The sequence below is a fragment of the Tursiops truncatus genome, chromosome 12 (assembly GCF_011762595.2).
Source record: "Tursiops truncatus isolate mTurTru1 chromosome 12, mTurTru1.mat.Y, whole genome shotgun sequence".
In the NCBI taxonomy this organism is placed as follows: Eukaryota; Metazoa; Chordata; class Mammalia; order Artiodactyla; family Delphinidae; genus Tursiops; species Tursiops truncatus.
Window position 1 is genome coordinate 79,013,376 of NC_047045.1, and position 27,132 is coordinate 79,040,507.

Genomic DNA, 27,132 nt, shown 5'->3' on the forward strand with positions numbered 1-27,132 from the left:
TCCAATAATCTTCTAGAAACTACCAAAAAACGAGGTAATAGATATGATCTCTGCCCCCAAATCACTTAAAATCTAAACTTGTCAGAGCAGAAGAGAGAGGCCCTGTTATTTTTCCCAGGTTCCCTATCCAGTCTCAGCAATGTCCCCTCCCCCCTGCTCTCCACTTACCTCAAGGTCTGACAGGAACGTACTGCCTGGCATTCCTACCTGTTTGACATCCCATGTCCTTGGCCGCATAATGAGAGTGCATTTTATGGACTATATGACACACAGTGTCTCCTGCTTTACCATATTCAGGGAGCAGCAAATACATATGTACAGTTTAAGTGCCCTGTTTCCTTACTATACAGTTATCATATATCTCTGTACAGTGAAACCAGCCTTCAGAATGCTGTGTAGAAGGTGGTGATAATTCTTGGCTCTTCTCCTTTTTGCAGATGCAAAAAAATCTAAGAAAGGGAAGCCATTCCTCACCACCAGGAGTGCATGTAAAGGAGGGCTGCCTGCCAGCCACGGTATTCGGGAAATTCAATTCACTTGTAATTGAATCCCCAGCGCAACACTCCAAGGTAGGTGGTGTTATCCTCCATTTACAGATGAAGAAAGAGGCTAGACAGATTAAGTAATGTATATTAGGTCACCCAGATGTTAAGTAATAAACCAGGATTTGAACTAAGCTTTCTCTGATTCCAAAGTCTCTTCTAAGACTATGCTATGCACCCTTGGGCTGTTTACTTACTTCTTTGGGCCCAAGCTTGGTTATCCTCCTTAATAGCTCCCACTCTACCCTGGATACTATTTTTAACAAACTATAAAAAGTTGCCCAACCGAATTAAAAATATTACAAAGCTACAACAATTATAAAGTTAAAACAGAATAGTAAGCAGAGAAACAGTAGAGTTCAGAAATAAACTTAGGTATATGATAAAGGAAACATTTCAAGTCATTTCAAATGGAAGAAAAATGGATTATTCTACAAATGGTATTGGGAAACCTGGTTAGCAAAACAATTAGTAGGTGCCCGATAAGTGACTGTAATTTGTACATGGTGCAACTATGATATAACATGTTGTCCAGCTCCCGCATGACTGCTGAGACAAGAGATTAGGGATAACTTTTTGAGTTCTGGACTTTTTAAGTCTCTGGTCTATACAGTACTCTGATCTTCTGAATGCCTCACACAATCTCCCACGACACTTTCAATTTACAGAGTGTTTTCACTACCCTATTAGTGCAGGGCAGGTGCTATTATTCCCACTTTCTATATAAAAGCACTGAGGCTCGGAGAGGTTAAGTTCACAGCTGGCATGGCATGTGAAACTTAAACACCCGCTTACTGATTCTTTGTGTTACTGTCTTACTATCAGACTCAATACACAAGCTCTCTATCACATTCACACCCACACGATTTAAACAATGAAAAACAATGTCACTACATTAACGCAATAACTATGTTAATTTCTCTGGATTCCTGATCAGTCTTTGTCCATAATACGCATATTTAACATAAGTGCAATCATAGTTTAATTACAAGTTAGTGGCCCATTTTTCCACTTCACATTGTATCCTAATTCGCCAATACTGTTCACAGTTTTGCAGCAAATGACTGATGTACATCTTGACTGTCTCTTACACGCTCCTCTTCTTTAAACCCCTCTGTGTAAATCTCCATTTCTTTTTTTAAATTTATTTATTTTTATTTATTTTTGTCTTCGTTGGGTCTTTGTTGCTGCGCGACAGCTTTCTCTAGTTGTGGTGAGCAGGGGCTACTGTTCGTTGAGGTGCGCAGGCTTCTCATTGCTGTGACTTCTCTTGTTGCGGAGCACGGGCTCTGGGCGCACAGGCTCAGTAGTTGTGGTTCCCGGGCTCTAGCGCGCAGGCTCAGTAGTTGTGGCGCACGGGCTTAGGCGCTCCGCGGCATGTGGGATCTTCCCGGACCAGGGCTTGAACCTGAGTCCCCTGCATTGGCAGGCGGATTCTTAACCACTGCGCCACCAGGGAAGCCCTAAATCTCCATTTCTAACCCAATTGCTCTTAAATGAATTTCTTTCACAGGAGTGAATGCATGCAGTTGTGTTCCTCAAACAGGCAGCCATTTATCTCCCTTCCCTCAAGGAGAAGTCCTGTGTCTTTTCCCAGTCCATGGGTAACTCTACATGTACAGTGTGTTTGGTTTCCTCTGCTTTCAGAGTTTCTCTCCAGGAACTCTTCTTCTGAAGATTCTTGCCTGGGTGTAAGCAGCGGAAGGGGGCGTCAGTTGCCTTCTCGGATTAAGGATTCCCTCCCCACTCCTTTTTTAACCTGTGGCTTCCCAATTTAGCTTCCTCAGGACAGTCATCACTAAAACCATGATTCACCCCCATGGTTTCCTCCCTGGCCAGGGAGAAATTTCAAACTGAACATTTTCATCACCATTATGTATACAGTGTGATTCATGGAGAACAGACTCTGCTTAGAGAATTAAATAAGTCATTGTTTTCAATCATCCACAGTGGTTGTTTAAAGAGAGACACATCTTCCATACTTACTGTTCTATTCTCCCTATTTCAGGAGATGAAAGTGACCTCATGGAAACACACCCTGACCTGACTGGTCTCTGTTTGAAAACAAGTATATAAAGAGAGACATGGAAAAAGAAATATATTTTTTGGTCAGTGCCTGTCCTAAATATTCCATAAGGTCAAGTTCAGTCTACTTAAAATAAGGAGTTATGAGGTCTTAACAAGGCACTACTCAAATAGGCTGTCAACAAACACCTATGGAATGTCTGTGCATGAGTCTGTTAGATCTCAGAAGGACATACACAGTCTCTGCCCTCAAGAGGTTGATTCTCTACACCCAGTTGTCTGGCAGACACACACACTGACAAAATCTGCCAAAAAAGGGTGATAATAAGAGGGTTGTAATATTTCTGATAATAAGAGGGTTGTAATATTTCTGCAAAAGGTTGATTTAGATCAGGGTTATAACTATGAAGTGCTTTTACTTAATTAAAATGTAGATTATTAAGCTACAGAATAATAACCATAATAATAACTGGGAAAGATGCTATTATGATTTGGTTTTGCTTTCAGACAGCTAATTGCAAAACATTTGTGCAAGAGGAAGAGTAAGATTTTTTTTTTCCCTAAGAACGTATGCTATCTATCAACAAAGGCAACTATTTTCTTTTTCACCATTAAGGAGTCTTTCCTGGGGAAAGAAGCTCTAATTCCATTCTGGGAGCAAAGAAAGAAAATTTATGATTTAGTACATCCCAGATTGATTGTAACTTTTCATGACTCAGCAAAGATGGGTTAGGAATGTCCAAACATATTTGAATGTTACGCCTTTGTGAGGCATGGGCATTGCCAGTAGTTGAAGGTTATGGTAGCTGTGATTCAACAGGGGAACAGCAACCTCTATCTGAGAAAAATGTAATACTATAGTAACAAGCCAAATTGCTGGCATTGTCAGTAGCTGTGATTTCACTTTATTGATTGTCTCCTGTGAAACATGAGGCTCTTTATTTGAATCATTTGTATAGGTGTCATATCAGGTTAATTGCAAAGCAATTGGATTTAATAATAATATAACTGTGTATCCATGTCCATCGATTCCTAGAATCGTGAGATGTGAATTGCACTTGACTGTGAGGTCGTGCGATCCTATGCGATGGGATGAGCCAGTCCCAGGCTGATCATGTAAATTTAAGCTGCCCAGAGTGAGCTTTAACTTATATGCCAGTTTGGATTGTTACTGAAATATTTTATAGGTCTGGAACATGATTGGTTATAAATTGGATGCCCTTGAATTGTTTTAAAAAGCATAGCTTTATGTTGAGTTAACAGCATGACGTTAAGATTGGTACCAATGTAAATACAGAGGATGAAGGCTTTCTGTTGGCCACGCTTTCTTGCAAATTTGCACAGTTGCTTAAATTATTTCACTCTTAGTTGGGCTGCTTTGTCTTTGTTAGTCCATTGAGTAAGGAATGTAAGGTGGTTGTCAACATGGACAGAAGTTCCCTGAAAAGCAAGGACACATACCAGATAAATATATCAATGACCAAGTCCATCATTCCATAACAGCTAAAGAAACAACATCATTATATATTTGCATAATTTATATTTATGTTTAAAATTCGTGGATATTTTCCACTTTTTCAGTCAAAGGACATTCGTTTCCAAGAGGGTTGGAACGGGAAAAAACAAGTTTTGTGGGAAAATATCACATCCATATGGTGAAGAAAAACTAAAGAAAACATTCAAGACAAATCTAAGGAAAATTTAAGAGGTCTCAGAGACAGAAGGAAAAGAAGGAAGAGAAGAAAGAGGAGAATGAGGAAAGGAAGAGTTATAAAACGAGAAGATGGAGTAGCACAGTAAATACGGGCTGGCACGATAACAGCACTCAATAAAGGCTTTTGAATCAGTGACTCATTTAACCAAATTTTTAAAAAGTTGTGAAGAAAGTTAGTAATGAATCAAAATATATTGCCTAGATTGCTGTCTGATGAATCTAAAAAGGAGCAATGGACATTTTTGTTTAGGCCAAACGTTGCTACGTGAATTTATACTAAAATATTGTCTTTACCAGTTATATTTATATCGTCTATCATTTTAACTAGCACAATTGCCATAACATTTTCTCCATATCATTTGGCTTCACGGTCATTTTGGAGAGATCACTGGGAGAATCACTGACTTCTACAATTCATCCAAACCCAGAATGTAAAATCATTCCCCTAAACCTAAATGCTTCTCATCTCCCTCTGCTTTGGTTAAGCTGACTTTCTCACCAACTTAAAGACAATTTTTTTGGGGGGAGGGGTTACCAAATCCAAAATAAAACTAAATACACTTAATAAGCATATTTATCTAGTAAGATATAAGCTATGTTTATTAGTGCCCCACAGGTTGATCTTTCTATGAGCACAAACCCTACAAGGTGGTTTTTAACCATTTTTTAGAAACATGTTTGAATGTGTTAATGGCTGAGATGCAGGCCCTGTCTAAATGCTAATGAATTATGTGACCATGTGTTCAGAGCTGCTCTGGCCCACAGTTGACAGCTGAGTCAACTGAAGGGAGCAGCAGTGACAGGAGACAAGAAAAGAAGCTACTTTTATCTTTTACAGATCTTTATTTGGTATGAATATAGTGATAATATTTCAGACTTAGGAGGACTATAGGAACCTGGACAATTTTAAAGGGAGGTGTAAGTGAGATTACACTATCAAGAAGAAAACTTCATATTTATGAATAAAGTTAAGTGCATAGTGTTTTCTAGTGTAATGAGGATAACAGGAATCAGTATCCTTCTGTTATGCCCCACAGTTCCATCTCTTTGGCCCTGTGATTTCACCATGTAGTCGCCAGACACTGGATTTTCTTAATTAAAGCGAGACTGTTGTTAAGTGAAAACAGTAAAATGAAGAGATTCAAGTAAGAATCAACAAAAGAAAAATGACACTAAAACAATGAACCTTGCCTTACTATTCATATTTTTATGTAGCTCCTCATAAACACTCCTATTGTATAAAAAGTACAGCAATTTTCAACGATGAATTTTGGACCCAAGACCGAAGAAAAGTTAAAAACGATAAAATGTTCTTCTCATTCTAAGGAGATGCTTCCTCTGAATGGATTCGTGTTTTTATATTTCATGTATTTCATAGGCACCTTTCTCTTTGTTCGTAAACATTTTATTCATAGCCTGGAAAGACAAAAAACAAAAAGCAACAAAACCCTGACAATCCAATTTGCTTTTAGTTTACCTACTCTTGAATCCCACCCTCCATTTTTCTACCTTATTTCTAGTGCCTTGTCATTATAATAGTGAAGGAAAACAAAAAGCCTACAGTGTTTGAGCAAAACCTCACCAAACTGCTTTGCCCTCCAAAACCTGTGTCCTGTGCCCCAGGGGCAGACACCAGCTGGAAAATGGGGCTGGGGAGGTGGCGCCGGGGAGAGGAGAATGGCAAAATGTGACCTGGCAGCACACTGCTGGGAAATGGTGCTCAGGGCCTCTCTTAGGCTAGAGTTTCTATCTTATAAAAGATTTGAAATTTTTATACTGTCACAGAACAAATAAAACCAAAACTATTGTTTCACAATCTATGCAGCCAATTGCACGTACTGATTGCATGTTTCTTGTTCTATCACATTTCCAACAGTTGCAAATGTTTCTTCCCCTGGGACTGTCAGGATGTCATATTGGTTTACTAGGGGGGTGGGGGATAGGGGAGGACCTTAGAGCATGGAGAGATAGCTGTCAATTGGATGATGGAAGATGACACATACTTGCTGTTCCACCCACCCCCATTCCGTGCTCTGATCAGGCACTGACTCACTTGACTCATCGCTTAGGCATCCCCTATTTCATTTCCATGCACTTGTTCATGCCCACACTGACCATATTTCAAACCCCAAAGTGGGGCACCAGCTCTAGCAATTATGACCATACTTGCAGGACCATGGTCAGGTTTGAAATAAAAACTGTCTCAGAAGATCTAGACCATGAGATGGTCATATCCACTGCATTTCTTCCAGTTCATCCATCTATAAAAATCTACCCCATTTATTAGGGACTCATTTAAGTGCTCCTCATTCAAAAAAACTTTTTTTTTTAACTATTCTAATGTAATGTGACTCCTTCTGAATTAATAGTTTGTAAAATGTTGCCTTATATTTATTACAATGGTGATTTACACCTATAGAATATATTATAACATTATAACCTCATCCATACTTTTTTAAAACATGTAATATAAGCCATGCATCTGTTATTCTGATAAAAATGTAAAAGAGGGGAGTTTTTTTTTTAAAGTATGCTACATGTGGGCTTCCCTGGTGGCACAGTGGTTAAGAATCCACCTGCCAACGCAGGGTACACGGGCTCGAGCCCTGGTCCGGGAAGATTTCACACACCACGGAGCAACTAAGCCCATGCACCACAACTACTGAGCCTGTGCTCTAGAGCCCACAAGCCACAACTACTGAGCCCGTGTGCCACAACTACTGAAGACCACGTACCTAGAGCCTGTGCTCCGCAGCAAGAGAAGTTACCACAATGAGAAGCCCGCACACTGCAAGGAAGAGTAGCCCCTGCTCACCACAACTAGAGAAAGCTCTCGCACAGCAACAAAGACCCAACGCAGCCAAAAATAAATAAATAATTTTTAAAAATAAAGTATGCTACATGTATGTTATATATATAATATCATTAGAAAAGGCAATTAACACATAGCTTTCATGTTATGTATAAATGTTGACCATTTTTTAAGCACTATTCAAGCATGGCATGCTATATAGTGTTGGAATTTTTTGTTTTCTAAGGCTGTTTCTGTTTATAAACTACTTTGCCTACTCCCTTGGCCCTCCAAAAGAGACACATTTATAATCAATTTATTTAAGCAATTATAGATGAAGGCATAGATTGGGGAGGACCTACCTAAAGATCCTCTGTGACAAGTCTTAGAAATCTCAAGCCAAGATAGGAACATTAGTACTGCACCTATTGCCTGTGCCACTCTAGAGGCACAGTTATATTAGCTTATAATTGATGCCTTGTATTTTATTTTCTTGCCTCCTTGTTTACTAACTCTATGTTTTCTAATAGAACTATGCAACTTTGGAGTTTGGGGATCAAATATCTGCCTGTCTTCCATTACCACTGCTATCTAGATTGTCTGTCAACATTTTCTACATCTGGTCATCTGGTGTTTACTTGAACAAATACAATGAACATACCATTTCTAATACTGATACTCACTTTATCAGAAAGGTTATTCTTACAGTGAACTGAAATCTGATTCGTTGCCTCTCACTTCCTTTTTTTATTGAAGTATAGTTGTTTTACAATGTTGTGTTAGTTTCAGATGTACAGCAAAGTGATTCAGAGTCTTTTCCATTATAAGTTATTATAAAATATTGACTATAGCTCCCTATGCTGTATAGTAGGTCCTTGTTGTTTATCTCTTTTATATACAGTAGTGTGTATATGTTAATCCCAAACTCCTAATTTATCTCTCCCCCAAACCTGCCCCACTATCCCCTTTGGTAACCATAAGTTTGTTTTCTATGTCTGTGACTCTATATCTGTTTTGTAAATGTGTCTCTTTTGGAGAAGGTTCAAAGAATGAAAGAATAATGTGGTTAAAGTACAGGCAATGAGGGGTAGGGAAGTAAGAGGTAAAGTTGGAGAGTTCAAACACCACCAGAAGCCTTGGAGGCCTGATAAGTTTTCTCCTCAAAATAATAGGAAGTCACTGAAGAGTGTGGTAAATTGCATTCTTGATCACCAAATATTCTGGCTTCACTTCCTCCAGTGTTTCTCCCTGTGAGAAGATCATGCATCCCTCCATACTGAACTCAGAAGAGACTCTGTGACCTGCTTTGGCCAATGAAGTAGGGGCAGCAATGACATGCGTCCCTTCCAGGCAGAAGCTTTAAGAGCCAGCATGCAGATCACACTTTCTCTTTGGTCATGGTCATTGCTACCATGGCCGGCAATGTTCCACATAGAGGCTGCTCCATCATCTTGAATCCCAAAGTGGAATTTCCATGGAGCAAAGCCACAGACATGCTATGAATGAGCAGTAAGCTGCTGTTGTTGAAAACTAAAGAGATTTCTGGGGTTGTTTGTTACTACAGGTATTACCTAACTTATTCTGACACATACAAAGGATTTGATGAGTCCTGAAGGAACATGACCAAATTTGTGTTTGGAAAAGATGAGCAACTACTATTCAGAAAGTAGATTACTGAAAAGAAACCAAAGTAGGTTCTGGAAAACAAATTAGGCAGTTATTACATTAATCCAAGTAATTGCACAATGGTGAACACAGAGATACAAAGATGTAGATATAGCCAAAAGCTATTTAGGAGGTAAAATTTTCAGGGTTTTGGGATAGATTTGGATCCTTGGTGGAAGAGGGGAATGGAGAAATGGGGGTTTTGGGGAGGATGCCTAAGTTTCTGGCTATAGGCTTCAGATGAACACTGGTGACTTAAGATGAAATGGGTAAAACTAAAAGAGGACAATACTTGAGAGAAAAGATCACGAAGTTTAGAACATGCTGAATCTGAAGCGCCTTTGAGACAGCCAAAGATGTTGAGTGGGCAGTTGGCTATAGGTCTGGGACCCAAAGGAAAGGTCAGGTTAGAGAGAGAAATTTAGGAATCACTGGTATATAGATGGTAACCATGGGTAGCAGTGAGTTTGCTAGGTAGAGAGTAAATAGTAAAAACCATAAGTGCAAGAGAACAAAAGAGAAAAAGATTTTAGGACTAAATGTTGAGAAGCTCCAAAACTTAACATCTGGGTGACAAACTTACGCTTATTAAGAAGGATTAACCAGGGAGGAGGGAAGAGAATCAGGAGGATATGGTGCCTCAGAAGCCAAAAGGAAAGAGTGTTTTTCAAAAAGGAGAGAGTGATTCAGTGTCAAGCCTGCTCAGAACTCAAGAAAGATGAGACCAAGAAATCTCCACTGGGTTGAGCAGCATGAAGGTCACCAGGGGCCTTTGCCACAGCCAGTTGTTACCAAAATGGTGAGATGCCACACAGTGTCCCTGCTGGCTGTCGCACAAGGACATGAGTGAGGCCAGCATCCCTACAGGAGGATCAGTCTCTATGTATCAGTCCTGCTGACAGGGTCTCACGAACATTCACTAACACGCCCCCTGTGCTACCCAGTAGTGTGTCCTGCCCCCTTTCTCCACCCTCTGCAGAGGTTAAGAAAAAAAGTATAGCTCCAAACCATGATAAAACCATTATTTAACATCATTTTGTGGGTATTTTGGAAAACAGGATTAACTACACATGCCATGATATTCAGTTACAAAATTAAACATCCTCTTAAAAAGTTTATTCACATTAATTTAAGTAATTAAAAAAATACCAAAACCCACATGCAGTGTTAAAAAACTTTCTGCTGATTAAAAAATACATATGTTCTTTTGAATTAGAGTAGTTTTTCTTTTTTGGCAGGGGGAGGGTGTAGGAGGTGGGGATAAAGAAAGAATCCTCCCTTCTTATTTTCTTTTATTTAAATTTATTTTTTATTGAAGTATAGTTAATTTACAGTGTTGTGTTAGTTTCAGGTATGCAGCAAAGCGATTCAGTTATACATATATATCTATTCTTTGTCAGATTCTTTTCCATTATAGGTTATTACAAGGTATTACATACAGTTCCCTATGCTAATCAGTAGGACCTTGTTGATTATCTATTTTATATACATATAGTAGTGTGTATCTGTTAATCCCAAACTCCTAATTTATCCTTCCCCCCAACCCTCTTCCCCTTTGGTAACCATTTCTTATTTTTCTTAATTTCTGGTCCAGATTGCTCCTAAAAATATTGTGACTACATACTTCTAGCTTATTCATTTATACAATAATCTTATTTTTTTTGTCTTTTGAACTGTCCCTCAAGCCCGGCCTTTTCTTTTCTCTCCCATTTCTGCCACTTCTTGCTTCTGTCTTTGCCCCCCTCCCAATTCATTTTGCATAAGTGCCTACCTGTCAGAATCCTATTCTTGAAATCCCATTTTAATCATTTCTCTGCCATCAGAGAAATGTAAAGTCTCTGAAACTTTACATCACATGAAATGTAAAGTTCTCCACTTAGAACACAATCTGTCCTCATCTGACTACCCCCCACCCCCACCCCAGGTACAAATTCTGCTCCGCTAAGGCTCATCAGAACCAGGCCTCACACTCCTATTTGCCTTTTCTCTGTACTTTGGGACCGACCTCCCCTTTGGCTGAAATGCCCTCTGCTCGTCCCTTCACATAACCAGATCTGACCCATCTTTCGAGGCCCTGTAGGAAAAATCGGCAGGTAGAAATTGCTTACCTTCTACAAGAAATTTGGTAGTAAAAAAATGAATTTTATGGAGATTTTTTATGCTCTTTACATGAATTATGTCATGGAGTACTCAGAATAGCCCCTTGAGATAGACAACATTTTGCATATGATGAAAGTAGGGATTAAGTTCATCCGTGGAAAAGCACTTAGCACAGTGTCTCCCCATGATAAGGATTCGGTAAATGCTGACTGTCATTATGCTTACTAGAGAGATTTAGTAATTCTTCCAGGTCACACAGCAGTAAGTGAAAGAGCTAGAACTCAAACTCTGGCTTCACAGCCCACCCTTACTTTGACAAGAGCAGCAATACTCTGCACTGCTGCTACCTTGCCAACCTTCTTCAACTGTTAGAGCCAACAGTGATTTCTGCTGCCTGAATTCCCTAGCAGTTGGAGTATCTGTACTAGGCTGGTTTGCACTTGATGGCTGTCTTACTTGGACTTTTACTTTTTCTTCAGTATATGTCTTATCTCAAGACATGAAGATGTGTCTTATGTTTACTAGAGTAAAGACTAGTGGTGTGCGGACAAATGTCTACCAATCAGCTCTCAAGGAGGGGAAGGGGCTGATTCATACTATTTGCTGATTTCAGTGGTATAAATACTGCTACAATGGTCAACTTAAAGATGCCAAAGTGAAGTTAACCAAGTCATAAAATTCTTGCAAGTTTAACAATTGGCTCCTGCAAATTGGTGAAAGCTGGCTACGGCAAACCACTGGTACAAAGGATTAGATACTGTACTGTATTCTCTTGTTTTGCTTAGTGCCAAGCTTGGTGCTGAGCAAATAGGATGCATGACCGCATATTTGGAGCTTCTGGTTCAAGGCTGAAAATTGCATATAAACATTTACTCGGCCCACTTCCCAAAATCCCATTGAAATGATGATACACAAAAACTAATACTTCCATAATAGTGCTTAAACAAGAAAAGGTGCCAATAGTCAATTAGAAAATTTGACAAATTTATGAAAGACAAGAAAGCAGATGGATTCCTATTGATGGATAAGCCAAAGGAAACCACAGATTGAAACCAGCACCAGTGAGGCTGCTATGGAGGAACCATTCTTCCCAGGAGGACTCTAAGCTCAGCAGGTACGGATAGCTTAAGTAGACAGTGGAGCAAATAATCAGGGCAATTCATTTAAAGGCTAAGGAATACCTGAGTCAGTCTGCCCACTGCCTCTTGTACATATTGTGAGCATTTTGTCCCCAGCTACAGGTCTCAGAATTGCTTTTAAAACCAAGTACAACGTTTCTCTGGGAAGGACCCACCCCGCTCCCCGCCCCGCCACTCCGCAATGTGGATATTTGAGGCTGAAGAAATAAGAGCAGAGCCTCTGAGATCTCTGACCTTCAAAAAGACTCAGAGGGAAAAACTGGGTATAATAAATAAAAATGTGTTTTAATGGCCAAGCTGTAGAGGAAGGGGAAGGAAATCTCCAAGTGGCACAGATGAAGAGAAACATCAAAGGCAAGGCGCTAAGTACAAGCTGTGCGGCCCGCCTCCCTTGCAGCTGGGGGTGACCATGTGATACAGATCCAGCCAACAAGATGTAAGCAGAAGTGGGCTAGGGATTTCAGGGAAAGTTTGGTTTTCCTGATCTGGGAACCATTCCTTCCTCCTTGTTGCTTTCTTCTCCCTTATCCTACCTGAACTGTGGTCATGAGGCCAGGAGTGGAATAGCCAGCTTGCCACCATAAAACAAGCAGAAGGATAAAAGCTACTCTTTAAGGATGGAGGGGCAGGAAGATACAAGGAGCTTGAGGAAAAGGACATGGATGACAGTATTGCTTCCCTGCTCTGCCTATTTCCAACCTTCTTATTATGTTAGAAAAATAAAGCCCTTCCGAGTTAGGCCACTATAGTAAAGTTTGGTTGCATCCCTAAACGGTGTCTTGTATGTCTGGGATCTTGGATGGGAGAAAAGCACCTTTGAGACATGGAAACCCCAGGCCTGAGCTATGTGTGTGCATGGGAGCTGAATTTATACTACTTGCTTGACTCAGGAATCCCAAATTGAGAAATTAAACTTAAAAATCAAGCCAGGACATCCGAAACCTCTAGAGCCCTAGCAGTAAAAATGTACATTCAGGGCTCCCCTGGTGGCGCAGTGGTTGAGAGTCCGCCTGCCGATGCAGGGGACACGGGTTCACGCCCCGGTCCAGGAGGATCCCACATGCCGCAGAGCGGCTGGGCCCGTGAGCCATGGTTGCTGAGCCTGCACGTCCGGAGCCTGTGCTCCGCAACGGGAGAGGCCACAGCAGTGAGAGGCCCGCGTACCACAAAAAAAAAAAAAAAAAAAAAAAAAAAAAGTACATTCACTCCATGGGAACACTTTCACATCTCCTGGGAAGGAAAAAAAATTAGATATAAGTTCATAGTCAAAAATTACAAGGTCTATGAAAGAATAAACTACCATGGGTGAGTCAACAAATATAGCAAAGGGAAGAATCAGCATTCAGAGAACTGCATCTAAAAGAACACTCTGAAAGAGACTATGAAATGCCTACAACATGACCAAAGATGTAAACAAAGGCACAGGAACCATAATGAGAAAAAGAAGACAACATGAAAACAGAATAAACAACTCTGAAAAAGAACCAAATTGAGTCTCTATAAATGAAAAACATAGTCACTACAATTAAAAACTCAGTGAAAAGGGTAGTGAATATTTGAGACAAAAATGAAGAAAGAATCCATAAACCAGAAGATAGATTTGAGGAAATTTCTCAGAATGTGGGACAGAAAAACTATGAAATTGTGGCTAAGAGCCGCGAGAAGTTTCAATATATATCAAGTAGACATTCCAGACAGAACAAAGAATAGAGAAAGGGGGGAAGAGATAATATTTAAGAAAATAACACCTGAGAATTTTCTGGAAATAAACTAAAACATAAATGAGTCTTCAGATTTCAGAAGCATGCAAACATCCCAGCAGTATAATTTTTAAAATTCACAATTTGATATACAATACTATGGTGAAACTTCAGAATGTCAATCAATGATGAGGAGAAAAAATCTTAAAGCAACCAAAGCAGATATCCTAAAAACAAAAAGCAAAAAAAAAGTCCAATTAGACCTTCATCAAAGTTGTCATCAGTCATCATAGATGTCTATGGGAAATAAATGGCATCTTTATGCTGCTAAGAGAAATAATCCTCATCCTAGAATTCTATACCCAGGTAAATTTTTATTTCAGACTGAGAGTGAAACAGACATTTCAAACCAACAAATATTGGGAGTTTACCACTCAATGACTCTTCCTAAAAGATCTACTGTGGGGTTTACTTCAGTAAGATAAACAGCTGAATCCAGAAGGAAGAAGTGGAGAGCAAAACATAAGGATGAATAAAGAATTTGGTAAACACATTGTCAAAATTAAGTAATGATTTACTGTAAATAATAAAACTGAGGGCTAATGTGAGAGGACTTTAAAAATAAGGTAATACTAAGATACCAGTCAACAATTACACAAGACATTGTAAAGGAAGGTCTGAGTTAAATGGTCATAAAGCCCTGTATGCGTTTGAAGAAGAACAGACATATTGATTAACTTTATATTCGGTTAAGAATTTCTAAGAATAAACAGTAAAGAAATAGAAATACAACTTTTAAACCAAAGAGGACAAAGAAGGAAATTAAAAGAAAAAGAGAACTTGAGATATTGACAGTCCAATAAAAGGCAAGAAATGAAGGGGATGGGGAAAAAACCAGAAATACAAAATCTAAATGAATTCTAAATAGAAAATCTAAAAACATAATGCTGAGTGCTACATACATTATATGAATATAAATGTATATTTTAAAACGTGAATCAATATAAAATATTGCTAACGGACAGATACATGAAGAAAAAATATAAAAACAAGGCTAGGAAAGACAGTCACCAATTTCAGAATAGTGGCTACCTTTGGAGGGGAAGGGAGGAAACTGGGACTGAAAACGGGTACAAAGGCTTAAATATATGTTCACATTTTTTCCCTATACTGTAAAGGAAGGAAGGAAGGAGGGAGGGAGGGAGTGGGGAGGAAAAATGATGAGCCATTCAATCCAAGGGTAATTCTACACAAATAAGCAACACATGAAAACTGACCCCTTAACAAATTAAAAAGTAGAGAGAACAGATATAGCATGAATAAATAGGAAATAAAACCTATGGAGGTTGATTGGATAACAGCTTGTCTTCGGTTACTGGTATTGGCATTAGTGTTCTATCTGCAAAGGTTTCTGGGAGAGAAAATGAATTTAATTTGCAAAAGAAAAGATTGATATTAGAGTGAAGGAAGGATTATGTGACTCTAAGACTGTTTCAACCTTTAATAGATGTTACTATATCCATTTTAGAAGAGTCTTGTTTCCTTAAAATATGTACAAGTAAGAATGATTTGACTTATAAAAATCTCTTTCTGAAGGCAAAATGTTACACTAGATAACTGTTCTACAACGTGTTGATGTGCAAACATCTGGGTAAAAGAACTGCAAATGGTAAAAGACCTCCTTGGGATGCTTCCAATTCATAAAGTCTCAAACTAAGGAAGTTCCTGCACCCACTGCTGTTTGCCACAGTTCTGAAGAGGAGAAGAAGAGAGGGACAGGGAAAGGGAAGGGGAAGGGGAGGAGGAGGTGGGGAGATCAGAGGTAAAACTGCATAAACGACTCACCTACTTTTACCTACTTGTTCCCTGTTTCTCACTCAGGCAAAGGGTTAGATGCAAAGAGAACTGGAATAAACTCCAAATGTGATCACTTTCTACATTTCCTCTTCCTACAATTTTCCAGACAGCTGGCCTCCCTTACCTCAGCCAGAGTAGAGAGAAAGTAGGGTCTAATTACATCTCTTCCAATTCAAGCTGGCCATGGGGACAGTATCAGTGGGAACATTTGTTCATGGGTTTTATTGTTAAGTTTATGGCAGCTAAAAATACAGGCCCTGCCCTTTTGTCTTTTCTCACAGTGATGGCAGAGACTTTCACCCAGACACCAAGACCACCAGACATGACATCCTGGGTCAGTCCTGCAGACCCTTCACTGCTTCTTGGAGGGTCCCATGAATACTTTGAGGACTACCAGGTGATATAATCTCTGCCACCCCAGCCAGAAGGATGACTCTGAAATGTCATTTCCCCAACAATTCTCCTTTTTTCATTGAGGTATAATTCATATATTATGAAATGCACATATTTTAAATTAATTCTATTAATTTTGATAAAATTATGCTCCCATCCCAATCAAGGTACAGCATAAAATCACTTTTAAAGGAAAATTATTTTCTGGATGAAGCCAATAGCAATGAAACACAATAGCTTCTATTTCCAAATCTTACATTTGCAATTTTAGAAATAGTACCCAAGACTTGAAGATAATGAGATACAGTGTAGTAAATAGTACATTTTACCCCATCTATAAGAATAGTTCGATTTTCCATAGTCATTTAGATAAGAAACAGAAAATGCTATAAATCACTGTAAAGTGATTTGTACTTTAAAGTACAAATCTTAACATTCGTATGCTGAAAAATGATTAATCATACTTTATATTCTTTTCATATTTTATTATACTGCCACATGAATAAGCTGATATACCTTATCTTATTTCCTATCGGGAACAATCTGGATTAACAGTCTAGGCTGAATTCCATGCTAGAAACGAGGATACAGAGCTACAAATGGTTCTCTTTAAGTCAAAGGAAAATAAGAACAAGTACAGGAACACCTTACTCTGGAGTTTCTTTATTTGGGTTTAAACCTCTCTTCACAGGCTTTTTTCAAGTCTTTGAAGCATTATTAAATGATCCTACTATTGATTTTCCGTGCCTCAGTCCTGGTGAAAATGGAGTGACTTGGACCACTAATGACTGAAGTCCACTCATCGTCTGAAGGACAATCACAAAGGCTGGAGCTCATTCCTGCAAGCATCCTCATAACTTAGATTTCAACGCCTGGAAATAGGACAGGTGGGAAATAGGACACAGAATTCAACTCATCTCTCTTACTTAAATATAGCACTGCTGCTATTTCTGTTACTTATCTTGGGAAATTTTATAAGTATTGGTATATTTTGCTATTCAGCATGAAGCTGTATGCCTCATTTCTACCTTTGAGATCCAAATTTCCAAGTAATCACTTTTAGGAAAGCATTCCTCTATTTCCAGCTTCATTCTCCATGGGCCATTTATTTGTGATGCTGAGCCACTGAGTAACTTGAACTTACAGTAGGAATTTGTGATGCCAGTTTCCATCGTAAAAAGAAAAGCTTTTCAGACAAACCGATTTTTTTAAAAATGCGTAAAAGAAATGAACAGGCATTTTCACATAACAGAGGGGAAAATGAATGGTCTCATAAGTTCAACCTCATAAATAATCAGGAAAATGCAAATTAAAACCACAGTGAGACACCATTTCAACACCCCTTCAGAGCAGCAAAACTCTGTAGTCTGACAATACCAAGTGTTGATGAGGATGTAAAACTACGTCCTAAGCACATTATACTTATATTATGTGGATGTTATATGACTGTATGTCATGTGACTGTATGTTAGATGATATTAAATAAGTGTTGCTTTTCTTAGGTATGGTAATCCTGAAGTATTTGGGAGTGAAATGTCAAGATGTCTACAACTGTAAAATGGTTCAGCATAAAGGATGAGCAGAGAGAAAGCAAGTAGGGGGCAGGCTCTGGGGGCAGAGTCTGTAGGTCTGAATTGTGTCTTGCCCACTTATTGATTGTAGTTTGGGTAATTAATCTCTCTCTACCTCAGCTTAATTATCTGTGAAGTGGAAGTAATGGTGGTATATATTCAACAGAGATGTTGTGAGCATTAAATGAGGTAATTCACGTAAAGTCCTTACAGCGGTCACTGCTTTGTCATAAGCCTTCAATAAATGTTATTACCTCTGTTGGCTCCATTTTGTAGTTGATGTAAGTTGAGACTCAGAAAGGTGATATAACTTGTTCAGTCACATAACTGGCTATTGGTGGTTGGAGCTAAAAGAGCTGGAGCTGTCAGGAAGCTCTCCTACTAGTAAACAGCAACACACACACAGCAGCCCTGTTTACAAGAGCAAATATTTGAGACAATCCAAGTGCCCATCTACTGTAGAATGGATTGCTAAATTGTGTTACATTTCCCTACTAGAACCCTATAGAGCCAGGGAAAGGACTAAGACAAATTAACATGAAGAGTATCAAAAAATTGAAATAAGTTAAAAGCTTTTATTTTATCCTTAAAGATTTTAGCTGCTCTAGCAACAAAAGGACTGATTAACTCACTAAAACTACCATGAAGGGCTTCCCTGGTGGTGCAGTGGTTGAGAGTTCGCCTGCCGATGCAGGGGACACGGGTTCGTGCCCTGGTCCTGGAAGATCCCACATGCCGTGGAGCAGCTAGGCCCGTGAGCCATGGCCACTGAGCCTGTGCGTCCAGAGCCTGTGCTCCACAACGGGAGAGGCCACAACAGTGAGAGGCCCACGTACCGCAAAAAAAAAAAAAAAAAAAAAAAAAACCTACCATGAAGAAAATAAATCAAAAAATGCTTTTGTTTAGAAATACTTTGTACTTCATCACAGCATTTTCTGTAAGAGCAAGAAATTGTTATCTAAATGTTTAACAGGTGAGTAGTTATATAAACCAAAGAATTACTCCTACAATGAACTAATTTGCAGCCATTAAAGTTGTGTCTTTAAATGAATATTTAGTGATATGGTGGAATGCTCACTATATAATGTTGAATTAAAAAATATAGAATTGCAAAGGGCAGACAGCAAGAAGAACTACAATCCTGCAGCCTGTGGAACAAAAAACACAATCACAGAAAGACAGACAAGATGAAAAGGCAGAGGGCTATGTACCAGATGAAGGAACAAGATAAAACACCAGAAAAACAACTAAATAAAGTGGAGATAGAAAACCTTCCAGAAAAAGAATTCAGAAGAATGACAGTGAAGATGATCCAGGACCTCAGAAAAAGAATGGAAGCAAAGATCGAGAAGATTCAAGAAATGTTTAACAAAGACTTAGAAGAATTAAAGAACAAACACCTAGAAGAAATAAATAACAAACAGAGATGAACAATACAATAACTGAAATGAAAAATACACTAGAAGGAATCAATAGCAGAATAATTGAGGCAGAAAAACGGATAAGTGACCTGGAAGACAGAATGGTGGAATTCACTGCCGTGGAACAGAATAAAGAAAAAAGAATGACAAGAAATGAAGACAGCATAAGAGACCTCTGGGACAACATTAAATGCAACAACATTCACATTATAGGGGTCCCAGAAGGAGAAGAGAGAGAGAAAGGACCCGAGAAAATAATTGAAGAAATTATAGTCGAAAACTTCCCTAACATGGGAAACAAAATAGCCACCCAAGTCCAGGAAGCACAGAGAGTCCCAGGCAGGATAAACCCAAGGAGAAACATGCCGAGACACATAGTAATCAAATTGACAAAAATTAAAGACAAAGAAAAATTAATGAAAGCAACAAGGGAAAAAGAACAAATAACATACAAGGGAACTCCCATAACATTAACAGCTGATTTCTCAGCAGAAACTCTACCAGCCAGAAGGGAGTGGCACGATATATTTAAAGTGATGAAAGGGAAGCCAAGATTACTCTACCTGGCAAGAATCTCATTCAGATTCGATGGAGAAATCAAAAGCTTTACAGACAAGCAAAAGCTAAGAGAATTCAGCACCACCAAACCAGCTCTACAACAAATGCTAAAGTAACTTCTCTAAGTGGGAAACACAAGAGAAGAAAAGGACCTACAAAAACAAACCCAAAACAATTAAGAAAATGGTAATAGGAACATACATATCGATAATTACCTTAAATGTGAATGGATTAAATGCTCCAACCAAAAGACGCAGGTTCGCTGAATGGATACAAAAACAAGACCCATCTATATGCTGTCTACAAGAGACCCACTTCAGACCTAGAGACACATACAGACTGAAAGTGAGGGGATGGAAAAAGATATTCCATGCAAATGGAAATCAAAAGAAAGCTGGAGTAGCAATACTCATATCAGATAAAATAGACTTTAAAATAAAGAATGTTACAAGAGACAAGGAAGGACATTACATAATGATCAAGGGATCAATCCAAGAAGAAGATATAACAATTATAAATACTATATGCACCCAACATAGGAGCACCTCAATACATAAGGCAACTGCTAACAGCTATCAAAGAGGAAATCGACAGTAACACAATGATAGTGGGGGACTTTAACACCTCGCTTACACCAATGGACAGATCATCCAAACAGAAAATTAATAAGGAAACACAAGCTTTAAATGACACAACAGACCAGATAGATTTAATTGATATTTATAGGACATTCCATCCAAAAACAGCAGATTACACTTTCTTCTCAACTGCACATGAAACATTCTCCAGGATAGATCACATCTTGGGTCACAAATCAAGCCTCAGTAAATTTAAGAAAACTGAAATCATATCAGGCATTTTTTCTGACCACAACGCTATGGGATTAGAAATCAATTAAAGGGAAAAAAAACGTAAAAAACACAAACAAGTGGAGGCTAAACAATACGTTACTAAATAACCAAGAGATCACTGAAGAAATCAAAGAGGAAATCAAAAAACACCTAGAGACAAATGACAATGAAAACAGGACGATCCCAAACCTATGGGATGCAGCAAAAGCAGTTCTAAGAAGGAATTTTATAGCAATACAAGCCTACCTCAAGAAAAAAAAAAAATCTCAAATAAACAATCTAACGTACACCTAAAGGAACTGGAGAAAGAACAACAAACAAACCCAAAGTTAGGAGAATCAAAGAAATCATAAAGATCAGAGCAGAAATAAATGAAATAGAAACAAAGAAAACAATAGCAATGATCAATAAAACTAATTGCTGGGTCTTTGAGAAGATAAACAAAATTGATAAACCAGACTCATCAAGAAAAAGAGGGAGAGGACTCAAATCAATAAAATTAGAAATGAAAAAGGAGATGTTACAACAGACAACGCAGAAATACAAAGCATCATAAGAGACTACTACAAGCAACTCTATGCCAATAAAATGGACAAACTGGAAGAAATGGACAAACTCTTAGACAGGTATAACCTTCCAAGACTGAACCAGGAAGAAATAGAAAATATAAACAGATCAATCACAAGTAATGAAATTGAAACTGTGATTTAAAATCTTCCAGCAAACAAAAGTCCAGGACCAGATGGCTTCACAGGTGAGTTCTGTCAAACATTTAGAGAAGTACTAACACCCATCCTTCTCAAACTCTTCCAAAATATTGCAGAGGAAGGAACACTCGCAAACTCATTCTATGAGGCCACCATCACCCTGATACCAAAACCAGACAAAGATACTACAAAAAAAGGAAATTACAGACCAATATCACTGCTGAATATAGATGCAAAAATCCTCAGCCAAATAATAGCAAACAGAATCCAATAACACATTAAAAGGATCGTACACCGTGATCAAGTGGGATTTATCTCAGGGATGCAAGGATTCTTCAATATATGCAAATTGATCAATGTGATACACCATATTCACAAATTGAGGAATAAAAACCATATGATCATCTCAATAGATGCAGAAAAAGCTTTTGACAAAATTCAACACGCATTTATGATAAATACTCTCCAGAAAGTGGGCATAGAGGAAACCTACCTCAACATAATAAAGGCCATATACAACAAACCCAGAGCAACATCATTCTCAATGGTGAAAAACTGAAAGCATTTCCTCTAAGATCAGGAACAAGACAAGGATGTCCACTCTCACCACTGTTGTTCAACATAGTTTTGGAAGTCCTAGTCATGGCAATCAGAGTAGAAAAAGAAATAAAAGGAATACGAATTGGAGAAGAAGAAGTAAAACTGTCACTGTTTGCAGATGACATGATACTATACATAGAGAATCCTAAAGATGCCACCAGAAAACTACTAGAGCTAATCAATGAATTCGGTAAAGTTGCAGGATACAAAATTAATGCACAGAAATCTCTTGCATTCCTATACACTAATGATGAAAAATCTGAAAGAGAAATTAAGGAAACACTCCCATTTACCACTGCAACAAAAAGAATAAAATACCTAGGAATAAACCTAAGTAGGGAGACAAAAGACCTGTATGCAGAAGACTATAAGACACTGATGAAAGAAATTAAAGATGATACAAACAGATGGAGAGATATACCATGTTCTTGGATTAGAAGAATCAATATTGTGAAAATGACTATACTACCCAAAGCAATCTACAGATTCAATGCAATACCTATCAAATTACCAATGGCATTTTTTATGGAACTAGAACAAAAAAAAACCTTAAAATTTGTATGGAGACAAAAAAGACCCCAAATAGTCAAAGCAGTCTTGAGGGAAAAAAACGGAGCTGGAGGAATCAGACTCCCTGACTTCAGACTATACTACAAGCTACAGTAGTCAAGACAATGTGGTACTGGCACAAAAACAGAAATACAGAAAAATGGAACAGGATAGAAAGCCCAGAGATAAACTCATGCACCTATGGTCAACTAATCTATGACAAAAGAGGCAAGGATATACAATGGAGAAAAGACAACCTCTTCAATAAGTGGTGCTGGGAAAACTGGACAGCCACATGTAAAAGAATGAAATCAGAACACTCCCTAACACCATACACGAAAAGAAACTCAAAATGGATTCGAGACCTAAACGAAGGCCAGACATTATAAAACTCTTAGAGGAAAACATAGGAAGAACACTCTTTGACATAAATCACAGCAAGATCTTTTTTGACACTTCCTAGAGTAATGGAAATAAAAACAAAAATAAACAAATGGGACCTAATGAAACTTAAAACCTTTTGCAAAGCAAAGGAAACTACAAACAAGACGAAAAGACAACCCTCAGAATGGGATAAAGTATTTGCAAATGAATCAACAGACAAAGGATTAATCTCCAAAATATATAAACAGCTCATGCACCTCAATATTAAAAAAAACAAACAACCCAATCAAGAAATGGGCAGAAGACCTAAATAGACATTTCTCCAAAGAAGACATACAAATGACCAAGAAGCACATGAAAAGCTGCTCAACATTGCTAATTATTACAGAAATGCAAATCAAAGCTACAATGAGGTATCACCTCACACCAGTTAGAATGGGCATCATCAGAAAATCTACAAACAACAAATGCTGGAGAGTGTGTGTAGAAAAGGGAACCCTCTTGCGCTGTTGGTGGGAATGTAAATTGATACAGCCACTATGGAGAACAGTATGGAGGTTCTTTAAAAAACTAAAAATAGAATTACCATATGACCCAGCAATCCCACTACTGGGCATATACCCAGAGAAAACCATAATTCAAAAAGACACATGCGGGGTTTCCCTGGTGACGCAGTGGTTGAGAGTCCGCCTGCCGATGCAGGGGACCTGGGTTCGTGCCCCGGTCCGGGAGGATCCCGCATGCCACGGAGCAGCTGGGCCCGTGAGCCATGGTTGCTGAGCCTGCACGTCCAGAGCCTGTGGTCCGCAGCAGGAGAGGCCACAGCAGTGAGAGGCCCACGTACCGCAAAAAAAGACACATGCGCCCCAATGTTCATTGCAGCACTATTTACAATAGCCAGGTCATGGAAGCATGCTAAATGCCCATCGACAGACGAATGGATAAAGAAGATGTAGTACATATATACAATGGAATATTACTCAGCCATAAAAAGGAACGAAATTGGGTCATTTGTAGAGACGTGGATGGATCTAGAGACTGTCATACAGAGTGAAGTCAGAAAGAGAAAAACAAATATCGTATATTAACGCATATATGTGGAACCTAGAAAAATGGTAAAGATAACCAGTTTGCAGGGCACAAATTGAGGCACAGATGTAGAGAACAAACATATGGACACCAAGGGGGAAAGTGGAGGGGTTGGGGGGATAGGGGTGGTGTGATGAGCTGGGAGATTGGGATTGACATATATACACTAATATGTATAAAGTGGATAACTAATAACCTGCTGTATAAAAATAAAATGAAATAAAATTCATAAAAAGAAAGTTACATTTCACGTGGGTCTTAAAAATATATACATATGTAGAATCCCAAACATTAAATATAAATATACAATTGACCCTTGAACAACTCTGGGGTTAGGGAGATGACCTGACCATCAACCCCCTGCAGTGAAAAATCCATATAACTTTATAGTTGGCCCTCTGTATCCTCAGTTCCACATCCATGGATTCAACCAACTACAGATTGCCTAGCACTGTAGTATTTATTGAAAAAAATCTGCATATAAGTGGACACATGCAGTTCAAACTCATATTATTCAAGGGTCAAATATATATACATATATATTTGTATGTATATGTATATAATAATGTATATGTATACCATATATATATATTCACATATGACATATAAAAATACATGTATCTCACAGAAGAATAAACCTAGAGGTTTATGCACCAAAACAAAGTTTTTTAAGTTAAAAGTGGATTTCTTTGGATGGAGAGATGGGAATGGTTTTTCCTTTTTGTTCTCATCTGTAATCTTGATTTTCTTTTATTTCTACAGTGATAATATAAAAGTGGTGAGTCAAGAGAGTAATTAGGCAGCATCTAATAAAGTCATGGACTTTGTCCCTAGAATCCTGAAACATTTCCCCTCCCGGGTGAAATTCTTCACATGTGCACAAGGAGACATATATAAGAAGGTCCATAGCAACATTGTTTACGACAGAGAAAAAGTAGAAACAACAGACATCAATCAGCAGAAGCACAGGTATCTAGACGTGGATATCTAGGCAGCAGTTAAAAGGAAGGAAGCAGAGGTACTGTACTCAAGCTGGGTATATCACAAAAATACAATGTGGAGTGCTTATCTGCAAATTGCAGAAATGTAGGTGCAGTATGATACCGTTTATATAAAGATTAAGAACATGCAAAATCACACTATATAATGTCTTATTTATGTGTATATACATTATGTGGCAAAAAAGATTTTTAATGCATGGTTATGATAAATAGTTTATATGAGGAATGTAAGGGTACTGAGATTAAGAAGGGGGACACGTGGTATGAGGGGGCTTCAATTACACCTGAAATGCTTTATCTCTTGGGCTGAGTAGTAGAATACAGATGTTTGTTATATAATTCTCTTTGGGTTTGTTGTATGCCTGAAATGTATAATGAAGTAAAAATTTAAAGTCGAGTGTATCTCTAGAAATGAAATTAATTTCATTTCTGGAAGGTGCAATCATGGACTTTTGCACTAATTTCTTAAAATATTTTTACATCTTTATTTTTGGCAAAACCGACATTTCCAAACCAGAATATTTATTTTCCTGCTAAAATAGAAATGGCTTTTAATGAGCATATTTGATTATAATCATTACCCAATTTTGTTCAAAACGCAAACTGTCTTCACTGGGGTAAAAATTAAAGCATACGACTCCCTCCCTTAAAAATACGTATTTAAAAGAGGGGGTTTAGAGACAGGCATTGAATCTGAAAAAAGTAGCAGTCCTTCGATTCTTTCTGCATATTCTAAAGTTAGGGGGAACTCTATGCTCAGAGTAGCCCCTCGGTGTCTAAGCTGGGCTTCCAGCCTTGGCATGGCCGGTGATCCCGATCCTGGCCAATTTTGTCAGGAGGCAGAATTACACATTTGCACATGGTTACACAGTTTCGTCAGCGAAACAGATTTAAACTAGCTTTAAGAGAAGGAAAAGAAAACATTCGGTGCATTCCACGTTTTCCCTTAAGTATACTGTACCTTCCAGTCATGCTGCATTTTGCATTCCTCAGAGCCCCAAAAAGCTATTTAAACTTTACACATAAATCACTCCATCCCTAGTGAAATATAGCTGTCTCCTGCAAGAGAACTCCGGGGCGACCGGTCCCAAGTGGCTACACTCGGGGCGGGGGGGGCGGGGGGGGAGGAGCCCAGCTCAAAGAGAATCAAAGGCAGGTGACTTGAAGGGACGCGCTGCCTGCCTGGAAGGCTGGAGAGCCTCGGGCAAGTTCTCATTTTTTCTGTTCCGCATGCACCACAGTCTTTGGATTAAAAGCTCATGTGTTTAAAGCTGGTAAATTCTACCTCCTGACGACACGCTCTCAGCAGTTCCAGCAGGTGGGAAATGGAGGGTTACAAGGGCGGAAAGGATCATCAAAAGAGAGGACGGAAGAAGCAGAGCCAAGCTGGAAAAGGTGACGACCACCAAAAATTAACAGTGATATAAATGGGGGGAGGAGGGAGTATGCTCCCAGCAAAGAGGCTTTCCTTGTACCAAAGAATCCACCGCGCGGTGCCTCTAACTCACAGACGCGACTTGATTGACAACAGTTCTGTTTACACACCACACGGCCTCGGGAAGTCGTCGTCCAGCGTTCGCAAGCCGGTGCCTGCGTTCTGTTCTAGATGCTTCCTCTGGAAAGGAGCGGCCTGCGCGGGGCGAGGCGGAGCGCTGGGAAGGCGGGGCTCTCCCCACCCGGTCCCCACTCGCTGGGGAGGAGGAAAACCGGTTCCCTCGCCAGCCTACCCAGGATCTGGCAGAGGAGGGCCGGGCGGTGCTCGGGACGAGTCCATGAAAACACCGGGCATCTGCCTGGCACGTCCCAGGGCCTCCCTCCCAGCGCACCGACTCATTCTGCACTGCTGATGAGGGCCTCTGAGAACAGAGGCAATCTCCGACCCAAACCCTGCCCAAAGCCCGGCTCGGGCGCGCGGACACACACACACACACACACACACACACGTGCGCGCACACTCACACCCACGCACTCACCTGCGCAAGCGCACTCACACACGCACCCACTGCTCAGGTAGGTATTGCCAATAGGGGCCCCTTCTTTCTATGAAAGGTGCTTCGTAGCCGAATTCAGCGGGAAAGAATCATCCCAAGGCAGCCCTTGCTCCAGGACCTCCCTAAAGAAGTGCGAGAAGTCGCCTCTAGAAAACCCTGGAAGCTTCGACTTCCCAGGGCGAGGGAGAAAAGTCCACTTCACCTTTAGCTGGCCAAAAATCGTTCCTTCCTTTTTGGGCCTGGCTTCTCCTGTAACTAAAAGGGCTACATCTAACGTGAACCATCACTCAGTTGCCTTGTTTTCTTGTGGAATAGTGGGATCTTAGGTTCAGAGTTAAATTCATCCCCTGTCGTGACATGGCACCACGCTAGGCACCTGCACGGAAGTCAACTCACCTTGTCCTTATGCAAGGGTATGGGGCTGCTATTAATATCTGTCTAGTAACATAAGGAAAAAGGGTTTAGTAGGTCGTGCGATTTGTAT

General features: G+C 39.3%; 3 long non-coding RNA genes across 6 annotated transcripts in view; 2 read left to right on the forward strand and 1 right to left on the reverse strand.

The window, feature by feature from the left end:
- The first annotated feature begins 452 nt into the window (after window positions 1–452).
- Window positions 453–18,157, forward strand: LOC109552829 (uncharacterized). The gene is made up of 4 exons (XR_002179737.3): window positions 453–569; window positions 15,815–16,010; window positions 16,618–16,813; window positions 17,429–18,157. It is a non-coding gene; the product is annotated as an uncharacterized lncRNA (long non-coding RNA).
- Window positions 3,794–27,037, reverse strand: LOC109552828 (uncharacterized). Of its 4 annotated transcripts, XR_004529308.2 has the most exons (4): window positions 26,166–26,604; window positions 16,578–16,798; window positions 5,478–5,697; window positions 3,794–4,007 (listed from the first exon to the last, which is right to left on the reverse strand). It is a non-coding gene; the product is annotated as an uncharacterized lncRNA (long non-coding RNA). The 4 variants fall into 4 exon arrangements; XR_004529309.2 differs by lacking the exon at window positions 16,578–16,798 and having other exon boundaries at window positions 26,133–26,427; XR_004529307.2 differs by lacking the exon at window positions 16,578–16,798 and having other exon boundaries at window positions 26,166–26,422.
- Window positions 25,855–27,132, forward strand: part of LOC117314519 (uncharacterized) — a 37,239-nt gene continuing 35,961 nt past the window's right edge. The window contains exon 1 of the long non-coding RNA XR_004529311.2: window positions 25,855–26,052. This is a non-coding gene — a long non-coding RNA (uncharacterized lncRNA). The remainder of the gene's footprint in view (window positions 26,053–27,132) is intronic.